Raw genomic sequence first — 13,054 nt, forward strand, 5'->3', positions numbered from 1 at the left:
GGCCAGAGAGTGGATTTTTCGCCGGCTAATTAAGAGATACGCGTCTGGCTGGCCCGTATCTCTTAATGGCTGGTGACCAGAGAATAGAGGGACGGGGAAACGGTGGATATTATAATTCTGAACGCGCGGCATTTTGTTTTCCTTTTTTTCCCTTCTTTTCTTACGCATCGTGCACGTGTGCACTAGCGCGTACGCGCACTTTATTGGGAAGATGGGTATCTCGTTAGCATAGGAAGTAGCTTCGGGTCAAGTCGTTCCGCTCGCCGCCGACCGATTGTGGAACAACGGGTCTCCATCTCTAGTCGGTATGCTAATACACGGACTTAATTACACTCTCATAATGAATCAGTCACGCCAACGGTTCGTCCGCTTCCCCACCCCCTCGCCATCCCCTTCTCCATCCGCTTGCACACACGATTGTATTCCCTTGATTAATTGTTTCGGCCTCTCCGCAACCTATGACGCCCCAATCCTGTGGAGGATGCGTGTGTATCATCGGGACGGAACAGATCCTTCGATACGACGCCGAATCTATTCGTCATACGAAGCGCCATTTCGATGATCGATCTCCAACGCTCGCGTTTCCAATTTCTTTAATCGATATCGATCGAAGATATCGGGACGATGAGAGATAGGACTAACTCCGTGGGTGGTGTTTCGATATTCGATAAGCCAGTTGCACGAGTAGTCTTGTATATGTGTATATATATATATGTATATTTTTTAAATACGTCTGTTAAAACGACGAGGTTTCGTGTTTCCTATGTATAATGGGACCAGTGTTCTCGTTCGAGTGGACACCGGTTTCCGCGTATACTCCACGCTCCGCGTGGAACATCTGCGCGTTCGAGGAACACTTGCCTGCTGCTAACCCTTTCGAGATGACGAGGGAAAAGAAGAAGAAGAAGAAGAAGAAGAAGAATGAGAAGAAGGAAAAAGGCAAAGAAGGACTGCTCCATTAGATGGCTGCGAAAGGAAACTAACCTATTAACTTCCCTTCTTCGTCATACTGCGAGTTTCGAGCGTAGAACAAATCGTTTACCTCGATTCGACACCGGCCTAGGAAAACTTTGCCGATCCTTTCTCAAACAAACTCTCTCTCTCTCTCTTTCTCTTTCTCTTTCGATTCGGATCTGTACGAAAGCAAAGTTTCAGGGGGAGGGATGGAAACAATCCGCGATTCGACAAAGTCTCTCTCTCTCTCTCTCTCTCTCTCTCTCGTTGACATTCGTTCTCGAGTAACTTTTTGCTGAAAAGGATAATGCCCCCTCGTTCGAGAGGCGAAAAGTTCGAATTCGGAATCGGTGAAAAAGAGAAGAGTAGCACGGAGGGGAAGGAGGAGTAAGTAAGCGGAATCGTTATTTTCGCGCGTGGTGGAGTCGAGAAAGGGTGTAAAGGGTATATATGTGGATCGGGAAAAGGGGAAGTGGAGCGAGCATAGGCGGATGAAGTCGAAGAAGGGAAGGTGGAAAGGGGGCACACACGTCCGCGCACAGTTTAATAAACGCAGCGTTCCTCCTTTCGTTCCGTTTCTTGCCCGATATTCCCCGACTCGAACGGCGATGTTCTTCTCCTTCCCCCCCTCGACCCAACCCAACCCAACCCAACCGAACCCTACCACCACGAAAAGACTCTCCGCTTCTCCTCCATCCACCCAAACCTCGCCCTCGCCTCTCCCCTCATTCATATGCAGAGCAGAATGCGGACGAGCAGCCAAGCTCGAACGCCGCGAACCGCTCATCTCGTTTTCTGGCTCCGTTCCGAAGCCGCCCGCCAAATCTCTAGTTCGCGTGATTTTTATTTAATTCTCCCCCGATACAATGCTCCAAACGTCTCTCCCCCTCCTCGCGAGGATACAGATCGCATTTCCTCCTCGAATCGGCGACAACTTCGGATATCGAAAATCCGATTGCGACACGCGTTGCGTTGCGATTTCCAACGATCCAGAGCCGAGTAATTTTAGATTACGCGTCTCCACGGAGGATGAGATTGCAGGGAGGTCGAGATCGACGAGAGACCCCCTCTCTTACCGCCTATTTTCCACCGCGATTTCCACCGAGAAACGGGAAAAACGCGCCGCATTGAAAGCCCCCGTCGTACATCGACGGGGATTTTCGCGCAACCTTCGCAACGGAATATACAAAAAAAGGGGGATAGGGAGTGCGAGAGGTAGGTAGATTGAATGGAGGAGGTGGTACAATGCCAAGCCTATCGGTATTTTCCAGGCGAACGGGGAACCGCGTCTTCCGCGCGTTATAAATATTCGTCGCTCGGGACCGAGGGCCCAATGGGATTGGGGGATAGAAAAACATCGCGGGCCGATATGCGCTTTCAAAGGAGCTTCTATCGATCTTTTTTCTTTTTTTTTTTTTTTTTTTTCGCCTGTTTAGATTAAAAGAAAATATAGCCTCGCGATATTTAATACATCGAGGACGTTTTCTTTTCTCTTTTTTCATAAAATTTTTCTTACTCCAATATTGAAATTATGTAAAAGTAATCGATGAATCGTATTTAATACGTGCGATAATATAATTGTAATAATAATAATAATAATAATAATTATAATAATAATATATAATAATTGTACGATAAAGTTGGATGTTTGAATAAGAGTTTTTTTTCTAGTATCGAGGTACAAGTTTTCTTTTTCTTTTTTTGCTTTCTAATGTTAATACAGTAAGAATTTTACGAACCTATCTTTGGCAACGTGCCGTTTGCGATATATTATTGAGATAAAATAGTGGTAAATTGTAAACTTGGCGATCTGACAATGGATAGGGCGATAGGGGACAATATGTCGTCCATCGTGCCACCGCTACTATTACTCTCTCTCTCTCTCTCTCTCGTGGTTGGCGAGAGGAAAAGTCGGGGCCGAGAGCAAGAATTTATTCGAGGGTTAATTGGAAGCGCGTCGCGCGATTTCGCGCGATAAATCTCGTCGTGCGCGTCTCAGAGGACAACGGAGGAGGCGGGGAAAGGGCGTCTCTCGAAATAGTCCAGGGGAACAACGGGTTGCGTCCAACGAGCGAAAATTGAGCCGGACCGCGGTTGAAAATTCGGCCGGAGTCGAGAATTAGAAGTGATGCGCCGAAAACACGAAAGTGGACGTCGCCCTTAATGAAATTGTGCGCTCGAGAGAGTGGCCATTTTCACTGGAAAAAAAAAAAAAAAAAAAAAAAAGAGAAAGCTCCTTCTCTGTACCGACACGCGATCCACTAATAAATACGAATATACCTGGGGAGGAGGGAGGGGAGGGTGTAGGATAATTTTGACGAGAAAGGATTTGAAAGTATACAGCCAGGTGGAAAAATACAGTGCTCGGATGATGAGTAGAAGTAGTCGTTATCGCGGCGTTAATTAGGCATTGATTATAAACCGCTGCGTCGAGGCGATAAGAGGATTACGCGGAGAAAAATTGGAAGCTGGGCGTTGAAAAGCGTTCGAGAAAGTTCAAGTACCTATAGATTATGTTTGTGCATAAATTAATTAGCTAGCGACGTGCGCTATTTAAATATGTTACACGTAGATGGTTATAATTAAATTGGTATAATGAAAATAAAGGGCTTCTAATTGTGTGTATTTCAGTTCGAATGAAAGTTAAAATTAATTTTGTCAAATGCGTATTATTTTAATAATTCTCCCCTTTAATTAAAAAACGTCCCCCTAGACCTGCCTAGAGGAACCGTTCGCCTTTCTCAAATTTTTCTTCTTCAAATATTAAAATATCGCGAGTTCTACCCTTTTAACCATCGAATGAAGTTAGAAACGATTTGCTTCGTAAGATTAAGTTAAAAGAATGACAAAGAACTTTTAATTTTCTCGCGCGATTTGCTACTTTCTAAAAAGAAAAAAAAAAAAAAAAAAAANAAAAAAAAAAAGAAATAAAAAAAGAAAAAGAATCTGGAAACTGTCGTTTAGACAGATTTTGTAAATCCGTGTAGTATTAAAGAACAAGGTTGTTTGGGATTACTCGACGTGTAACCAAACAATCTCTCTCTCTCCCTCTCTCTCGCATTCCGTCACTCCGCCAGACGATTTTCATACGCGTGTGCGTTAAAATCACGGAGGATGGAATGATTTTCCGTGGATACTCTTGGCCACGGCCCAAAAGCTGCGCGTAAAACCGTGTCTTCGCGCAGCTGACACGCGCGGTAATTTCATTATGAGCACATCCGACGAGCCTACGCGTCGGTGAGCGACGCGCGAAAAAATATATTCCCAGGATGACGAGGCTGATGGTAGCCTAGAGAAAAAAAGAGAGAGAGGGAGAGAGAGAAAAAATAGTCGTGGCTATACGAAACGACGATCCACCGGGATGGAAGCGGAGAGACGAGAGATTTCGCGAACCGCGTCGCGCGAAATTTCGTAACACCGCTGCCACCATCGCCACCCGAAATTCTCCACGTTCGCCATTTTCGCCGAAATGAATGTCACCGTGGCTCGTATTTATGGCTGGCTGACTTTGTTTAATGTACTCCTCCTCGTTGGGGTTCCGGAGCGCGTTTCATTATGTGGACTTGAAATACCACAGTTTTTAAAAAGATCATCTTCCAAAGGGTCGAAGAATTGGTTTTGGAGACTAATCTTTGGAAACGGGAACGATATCGATGACGATCGAAGAGAGAGAAAGAGAGAGAGACAGAGAGAGAGATAGAAAGGTTGAAAACGTTAGAGTGGATCGTTCTCGAGCTGGACAAGTTTAAATTAAGTTGTTTTAATCCCACGGTAAACTTGGCCGTTTCGAATTCCAACGTAAAACAATTGCATTAATTTAAATCAAGTTCGTAAACGTTAAGTTAAAATTGTGTTACGCGCTTTCGAGACGACGACGACGTTTAACGATTCGAATAATCGTGTAAAAATTAGGGGGTGAAAAGACAAATCATCCTTCCATGATTCATAATTTAAACTGTTGGTGAAATGAATTTTCGGGTGAAAAAAGAAAGGAGGAGGAGGAGGAGAGGAGTAATATCTCCTCCAAGAGTCGGCGAAAGTAGACGAGATTAATTTGGAACGAGATTGTAACGCGCGATTCGATGCCAAAAACTTGGAGCATTAATTATTATCGTTACGCTCTCCGGCTCCGGTATTTCGTTTCGTCGTTGTACCCCATTGTTACCAAGGGAAGCGAACTTTCACGAGCAACGTCGTTTCGACGAGCTTCGAACTTCATTGCTGAGTAAACAGTAGGCGAAGAGAGAGAGTGAGAGAGAGAGAGAGAGAAAGAAGAAAAAAGAAAAACGAGAAGAGCAAATCTCGAGAAGCACAGGTTCCTCTCTTATATTTGTTTCTGAACTGACAATTACTTCGAATCCTGGATACTTTGGTTCGAGAAAAGCGGCGTTAATCTCGTTCTCCGTCCAAACAAACGACTCGAAAGTCGTGCGATTTTCACGATAATTGAGCAAATAATGCTCGTTAAACGGACGAAAGGTCGTAAAAAAAAGGAAAAAAAGAGTCAAAGTAACATTTCTCCCTCGTCTCCCTCCCTCGTCGAAGCAACGAGTTTTTTCGACTCGATAGGAAAATCGAACGAGAAACCGTTGCGTAATCGCGAACGATAAACTGAATCGGACGAACGGTGAAACGGGGAAGGTTGGAACGTTGACCCGTGAAAAGGGATAGGACAAGCGCGATCAGATATCGGCGCGCGTAGGCGTGCAAACCGTCGAGGGACCCGGCATTTGCGTTTTCGGTCGGTGGAAGCTCGGCAGCCGTGCCAGCTTCGTCGCATTATTTCAGCATTAACTTCGCTTACCCGAGCCCAGTATGTATCCGCCGCGTCGGTTAAGTGATACAAACTCGACCAACTCGGCGCGCGTTCGCCATTCCCGTTGTTGCGGCCAATCGCCACCACCTCCACCAAAATACGCGTCACGAACATGATTATCCGTGTTTGCAAACAACCGCCGCCCAACCTTACAACACCCGGTGCCTCCTCTCTACGCCCAGGCCTTTCGTCGTTTCCTCCGGCCAATACAACGTATCGCCCGATTTTTCATCTCGACGGCGACGACCAGTCACGCGTTTCCTTTTTCCTCTTCTTTTTTTTTCGAGAATCCCGAGCGAGAAAGAAACCTCCACAAAAGAGCCTCTTCCCCCCCCCCCCCCCCTCCGCATTTGAAATATCGGCCATTTTTCAACCATACTTTCCGCCCACATCTCGTTCTCGATTCGTCCGCTTTCTCTCCCGAGCCGGCAAGCGACGGCTATCAATTGCTGTCCTCGCGAACGACGCGTGCCGAGCTTCTCGGCCCACGCCAAACATCCATTTGCCCGGCTTCGAGACCCGCGACTCCTCGACTTCGAAACCTCCACTCGATTCCTCCTCCCTCCGCTCGAGAGAGAGAGAGAGAGAGAGGGGCTCGGCCCCGTGAAATCGCTCGAGGAGCTCGCGATCCGCTCCAATTACGGGGCGGTACCCGTCGTTCCGTTTCAACGACTCTTTTCTCTCCCTTCCGTTTACTAATCTCGAGCACCAATTAATCCCGGGAAAAACCGGGATAACCAAGTTATCGGCGCGGATACCCGAGGAACATCCTACCGTTTCTTCTCCGCGATAAAGGGGGCGCCCGCGTGTTCTGCGATCCAAGGTGATTCAACCGAAAAGAGAGGCAGAGAGTTGGTGCATCAGGGCGCACGGTCACGGGAACATAACTCGACGCGGAAAAGGACCGAAGGCGACCTCATCTCTATGTTAATCTTCCCGTCTCACCGTAGGTCGTCGTCTCCGTCGCGCGTTTCCCTCCTCCTCCTCCTCCTCGAGGGGGATCGCCGATTACGGGCTTGAACCGGTCGGACCACACCGTGCGTGGCGAAGGGGAGGGAAAGCAGCGAATAAATATCGTGGAATTGGTTGCTCTTTCTTCTTAGCGGCGCGCGATTATTCGTTCGAAATTGGCGATAATTGGCGAGAGCGTGTTACCAACGATCGGCCGTTTTTCGCGAGCGAGTTGTTATCTCGCGCCAGCCACGTCGCGGGATATGATAATAAGATTGCCGGTAATGGGCGATGAATTTGCACCTCGAGTGGCTTTATTCCACTGATCGGGGCGAGGACCCGTCCCGGTATAATCAATGGAAATTAAGACGAAGCGACGACTCGGACGAGGTGCGATCCTGCATCTTGAGCAGGTGAAGAGGGGCGAAAAATAGGACGCGTAGTAAAATTGTTATTTACCGAAGTTTGAAGTTGCGCCACGAGGCGCCGTCTCGACGAACGACCGATCGTGCTCCATATAAGGCTTCTTCTTCTTCTTCTTCTTCTTCTTCGTGTTCGTACAAGGGATTAATCGCCTCCTCGACGTAAATATTTATCGCGTTGCAAGCGAGAATTATAATCGATCCACCCTTCGAACACGCTTGACTTCGCGCTCGTCGTGAAGAATTTTTATCCGCAACACGGTTTTGAAACACGATCGAAATTGTACAAAGTGCGTGCAATTCGATTCGCGTTTTAGAGGATAATGGCGTCGTGACAATGGCCGTTAGCCGGTCGAGGGAAGGATAACGAGTCGCGTTCCTCGCCCGGACTCAGGACACGCAATTATTCCGGCCGAATTTTAGGTCCTCGTTACGATTATGCATGCGGCGGGGATCGTTTCCGGCGGTATCTCCGCGAGAAAATTGCCGCGGCGTGCGTAAGGGACGTTATTTATGGGATATGGACGGCAGGAAGGGTGGAGTTAGGGTGCACGGGAGCGAGGCCGCCACTCGATTATTTTCCGCGATGGTAACGCGTGTACAACCCTTTCCCTCTTCCCCCTCTTCATCCCCTTCTTCGCGCTACTTTTTCGCGATACCGAATCGTTTTTAATTAGGGGACACCGACGAATTTAATAATTCCGCCCTTGAACAGAACACCGGCTGCTCCCGATGATCCTCCTTCGTTTCCATCCGGTGGCTGGTCTCATCACAATGAATCTAACGCGCTGTTTTATTTTTTCCTCTCTCTTTTTTTCTTTCAATTCGACGCCATTCGTGTTTCAGAGAGAGATTGTATTCTCCTTTAAAGGGAGAAACAACGGTTCGTCGAGGAAGAATACCGCGAGTTTTGAAGGATCTAAGCGGTATGAAAAGCAGAAACACCGATAATCCGTTTAATCGAATAACCAATCAACTTTTATGCTTCGTTCCCGGAGACGAGACACGCTTCCTCCTTTTCCCTTTCCCTTCGGCATCTCCGTTAGGAGATCCGTAATCTTTTCACGAGATTACGGTGGATAATAGCGGGTTGAAAAGGTGGGGGAGGAGGCGAAATTAGGTGCAGCGTGAAGAAGACTCGAGGCGGCATTGTCGCGTTGTCATCTCGTCTCTCCTTCGTCGAGATACGAACGATCTTCCGAACGTGTGATAAATAAATAACAGGTTCAATTTCTTCTCGACGACGAGGAGGAGGAGGATCAAAGTTTTCGGGTGGACGAAGGTGGACGACACAATGGAGGGGAAAAAAGTAACGAGGGACGGGCGGTAGGAGAAAAAGAGCCGACAGACGGACGGGACGCGAGATATGAAAGTATTTATAAGACCGACCAATAAGCTATCAGAAAGCTATTAAAAGTTTTTCGCGATCCAGAAATAACCTCTGCGCCCGCCTTTATTCCCCAAAGGGCGATCTCTCTTCCTCCTAACATTTCCTCCGCAGTTGAAACGTTTCACGCGCCCTTTTCCCCCCTTTCTTTCTTTCTTTCTTTCTTTCTTTCTCTTTTTTTTCGAGAAATTGTACTTTTCTTTTTTTCATATCCAACTCTTTTACTTTCCCAAAGCCCATCGAACGAAGCGGAAAATGATATTTCTCTTCGAACCTGTAAAAGAATCTCCGGGAAATTTTTCGTTCGTCTCAAAAGTTTTTATTACATCCAATAAAACGCGGAATGTTAACGGATAATCACCGCGTGATATTTGAAATCGATCTTCCCGGCTAAAAGCCGACTATCCACGCGAGGATACGAACGTCTCCTCTGCCTCGACCGCAAACAAAGCGCGCGCGCGGCTACGATGAAACGTCGGCAACGGCCGCAAATAGAGGCACGGCGAAAAGAAACGTGTAAATTCGCAAGACTTAACGATCCGTAAATCTGCGGCCATCGGGAAATACGCGGGTCGCCCACGCGCTATAATTTTCCAGGCATAACGATCCTTGGAGGACTACGCGAGTCGTAAATAAATCGAACGATGTTTGACAGAATGACTCGACCAGAGACTGGACTCTCCTTTCGTTCCTTTCATTCCAGAATCCATGCAGGATATTCCATCGTTTCTCTCGCTTTCCTTACTAATTTTCGTCCGTATCTTCTTCTATCTCTTATTATTTCGCGGTGCAAGAAATCAGAGTCGGATTCCTTCGAGAACGAGAGTTCGGGGATGAATTTATAAAACGCATTACGCGCAATCGACGAGAGGAGCGCCGCACCGAGTGCTCTCTAAATATTTGTAGTTTGACGAATCGCCATCGATTCCCCGGCGATGATACACCGGCGGAGAGTGTTTGCAGACACGCGGAGACAGAGCGCGGAGACGGGGGTTAGAATGACAACCGGCACAGAATCGCACACCTCCCCTCCCCTCCCCCCGGCATCGATACTCTCTCGTCACAAGTGGGACAATCGCCAGTCCCAGAAATCTGACAATCCCCAATCGAAATTGTCGCGAATTCGTCCATTCGTCCATGGAAACAAACCTCGCATCCTCTTTGATTTCGGTAACAGAGACTCACCCCTCGTTTCGTTTCTTTTTCCATCTCTCGATTCAATTCTCCGCGCGTCAAGGATTTTTCATCGTTCGAGAATTTCATTGGTCGAGCATTGGTTAACGACTCAATTTTCCAATAATAAGTTCACGACACCAATTCGCCCCAATTTCGAGAAACGCTTCGTCGTTTAAACCGTCCGATATTTGTCAAGCGCCTATCCAAGTGTATTTCGTATTTGACGCGGGCCTATCTCCATCTATACAGGTATAATTTCGCGAGACGAAAATTCTGACGCGGATCGTTTACCTCGACCCCTCGAGGTTCGTTCGAGAACAGGGGGAAGAAAGGAAGGGTAACGGGACATCTAAAACTAACTCCACCCTGCTTGGTACGGCGCGTAACCGCCCTCCTAACTTTCTTCCTCCCATCCCCATCCTTCCTTCCTTCCTTCCTTCCTTTCTTCCTCTTTCTCGCCCGTGGAACGTCGTTACGCGCGCGCTCCGTGGGGAGAACTTTTGCACGCACGTGTTTCGCGTTTCTCACCGGTGCTTTATTAAACCGAGACCCTCCGGCGAGGGGACCGACTTCGAGAGCGTATAGAGAGCACCCCCGCGCGCGCACAGGTATCCAGTGACACGAGAGGGTGAGGGGAGCAAGTGTCGTGTGGGTGTTACGCGCCAGTCGAGCTACCCTTTGCCGTTTACGAGATTCCGCTTCCAAAGTTCCAAGCCGAGTTTACGACGATCGAGCAGCGGGGATCCTCCTACCGATACGTCCAACAATTGGAAAGTTCGGTTTCCAATTGCTGTTATCGGCAACTTAACTCACGCCCCTTTATTAACGTCTCACTTTTAACTACCTATTCTATTCCGAGAAACCGGGAATTATCGAACCGATGGATTTTAGATGGGTTTCAGAGAACGATTCTCAATTTGTCAAATTGAGACGTTAGTTTTGGATCATTATCGACGAGTATAGAGCGAATAGACATTAACATTTTTCTAGCGCGATACGGTGGAACAAATGAAATGCTTCGACCGCAACTAACATTATCGAAATTTTATCGAGTAGACCTTAAAACGTCGTTAAGGAGGAATCAACAATAGTTACGTTTTATCGTTCTGCGTGTACGTATATATACACGTATTATATATTATATCGGGCCCACATTATACGAGGAAAGTCGTAAAAATCAATGGAACGTAAATGTAATGACGTATGGATGCCTAGCGTTTCGACAGATCTACGATCAGATAACGACCTGAGACTTCGAGCAAAAAACTTGGTGAAAAAGAAAAAGAAAAAAAAAAAAAAAAAAAAAAACTTGAAAAAAACTCGATACACGAGTCTAATTATAAGTGTAGCGTGTTCGCACTCTTCATAACGATTCAATTTACAACCTCGTTAAATTGTGAACCATCGCTATATTTTCTACCCATTCGAGTTTTAAAAAGAACGAAAGTCGATCCGCGTGGAATACCGTGCGGTGGTTCCATCTGGTGCCGATTCTCTGCACTATTCCACTGTCAAGGACGCGACTAGCTCGCTTTTTCCAGGCTGCGGTGGTTCCTTCTGAAATATTTACGCGCAGTCGCGCGGATTTATTCAACGAATTTGACGCTCCATTATCACGCATCCCTCGCGTACAAAGCGCAGCGCATTCTTACGAATTAGCGAGGAGAATGAAGGTGTGTTCCATGGCGAGAGATTTTTTTTTTTTTCCCGATGCTCGGAACGATTTATCGAGCTCGTTCCCTCTCTTTGAAAAGAGAATGGATTAGTGGCGTTGTGTTTCGCGATACGCAAAAAAAAAGCGCGTTTAAATTTTCAACTCGATTCGAACGAGCCTCCCTGTGACCGCCGTTCCGCATACACGCGCGCATTTTCAACACCTTTGGAAATACGAATCCGATCGAGCCTTGCAATAAGAGCCTCCTCTCGATTTCTATCGATATTTAAATCCCTCCCCCCCTCCCTCCATCTCTTGGAAAAAATTTGAAAGCGCCATTTTTCTTCGTGTTCTCTAATCATCGTCGAATTTTCGGAACGGAATAAATAAAAGAGAGAGAGAGAGAGAAAGAGAGAGAAACGGGGGTCGAAACTCGAGGTCGAAACAAAGGCAAAGGGAAAAAGCACGAGCACGGTTTTGTGCACGGTCAAAATAAACCAAAATAAGCGCGTCTCGAACAGGAACTCGGGGGTCTCTGGTCTCGAGTTTTCACCGTGAACTCTCGCCCCATAAGTTCCTAATAACTGTCAACGGCAGGCACGGTTCTCCCCGCCATCCAAGATCCCGTTCGTGGGAGTCTCGAGATCATTTCTAATTTCATCTCCGTTCGGTGGCACGCGCTCCGCGGTGGAAAAGAGTAGCAGGAGGTTGAACTGGTTTAAATCGAACCTCGGCGGAAACGTTCCACCGTCGCCAACCAGGATGTTTTAATGGTCGCCGCTACGTAGAAATATCGCGATACCACGCGTTGCGCGTTTCGAGGATCGGCGACGGCCCCCCTCCCTGGTAATTTCGCAAATGGAACCGAGTGTATTTCCCGACGCTGCATGGATTCCAGGATTCGCTTAATTACCGCGATGAAAATTCTCCATTACGGGGGGTAATCGAGAGTAAACATCCCCGTGATTCGATGGAAATTAACCAACAGGTGAACGAGCACGAGCCCTCGTTGTTGAAAAGGCCGAACGAGCGCGGAACTGAATCGGCGACGGTCGACGCGTACCGGTGCCGATTTAATTCGCTACAAAAAAAAAAAAAAGAAAAAAGAAAAAAATGAGAGAAGAGGATAAAAAAAAAAAGAAGAAAAAAGGAAAAAGCGCGGTGGAAAAGCGCGAGAGAGGCACAGGCCGTCGACGCGTATTTCCGCGGCAGCGTGCGTTAATCCCGCTCGACGTTTCGCAGCGAGTCGCGAATATCGATCTCCGCGGCACGTCGACTCTTTTCAATCCCCGTCGGAGATGCTTTATTTGTTTGCTCGTTGCATTAAGTTCTGCATTTCTCCACCACCCCCAAAGACACACTCTCGCGGAATTTCTCTCTGTTTCCCGTCTCTTTTCCCCCTATCATTCTCTCCGTTTCTTTCTCTTTCTCTCTCTCTCTCTCCTACATTTCATCGTTCGTCTGCGAACGTCTGCCGCAGACGAATTGGATCCGGAGAGCTTCGCAGAGCTATCGTATTACGTTAACCGTGGAAAAATGTCGGTCTCGGTGAAGGATCTTGACTGAGCCATCGCGATCACGCGTTGGGAACAATTCGAGAATGGAAACACCCTGTTGTGACACGCGAGAGGGAGGCATTCGAGAATTCGTTCGAAACTCGATCCGCGCGACAATTTTGACGGGGGATGGATTTT

General features: G+C 47.3%; 1 protein-coding gene across 4 annotated transcripts in view; it reads right to left on the reverse strand.

Moving 5' to 3' along the window:
* The window catches only part of LOC122715038, a 210,495-nt gene that overhangs the window by 53,748 nt on the left and 143,693 nt on the right, over nucleotides 1-13,054 (reverse strand). Inside the window, exon 1 of one of the 4 annotated variants that reach the window (XM_043936919.1) lies at nucleotides 5,759-5,879. The exons of the other annotated variants lie outside the window; for them this stretch is intronic. The gene's annotated coding sequence lies outside the window, so the exon portion shown is untranslated. Of the gene's footprint in view, nucleotides 1-5,758; nucleotides 5,880-13,054 lie in introns of those variants that run through there. 4 annotated transcript variants of the gene reach the window in all.

Source organism: Apis laboriosa, unplaced genomic scaffold (genome assembly GCF_014066325.1).
Source record: "Apis laboriosa isolate Shangri-la unplaced genomic scaffold, ASM1406632v1 scaffold34_cov151, whole genome shotgun sequence".
Lineage (NCBI taxonomy): Eukaryota > Metazoa > Arthropoda > Insecta > Hymenoptera > Apidae > Apis > Apis laboriosa.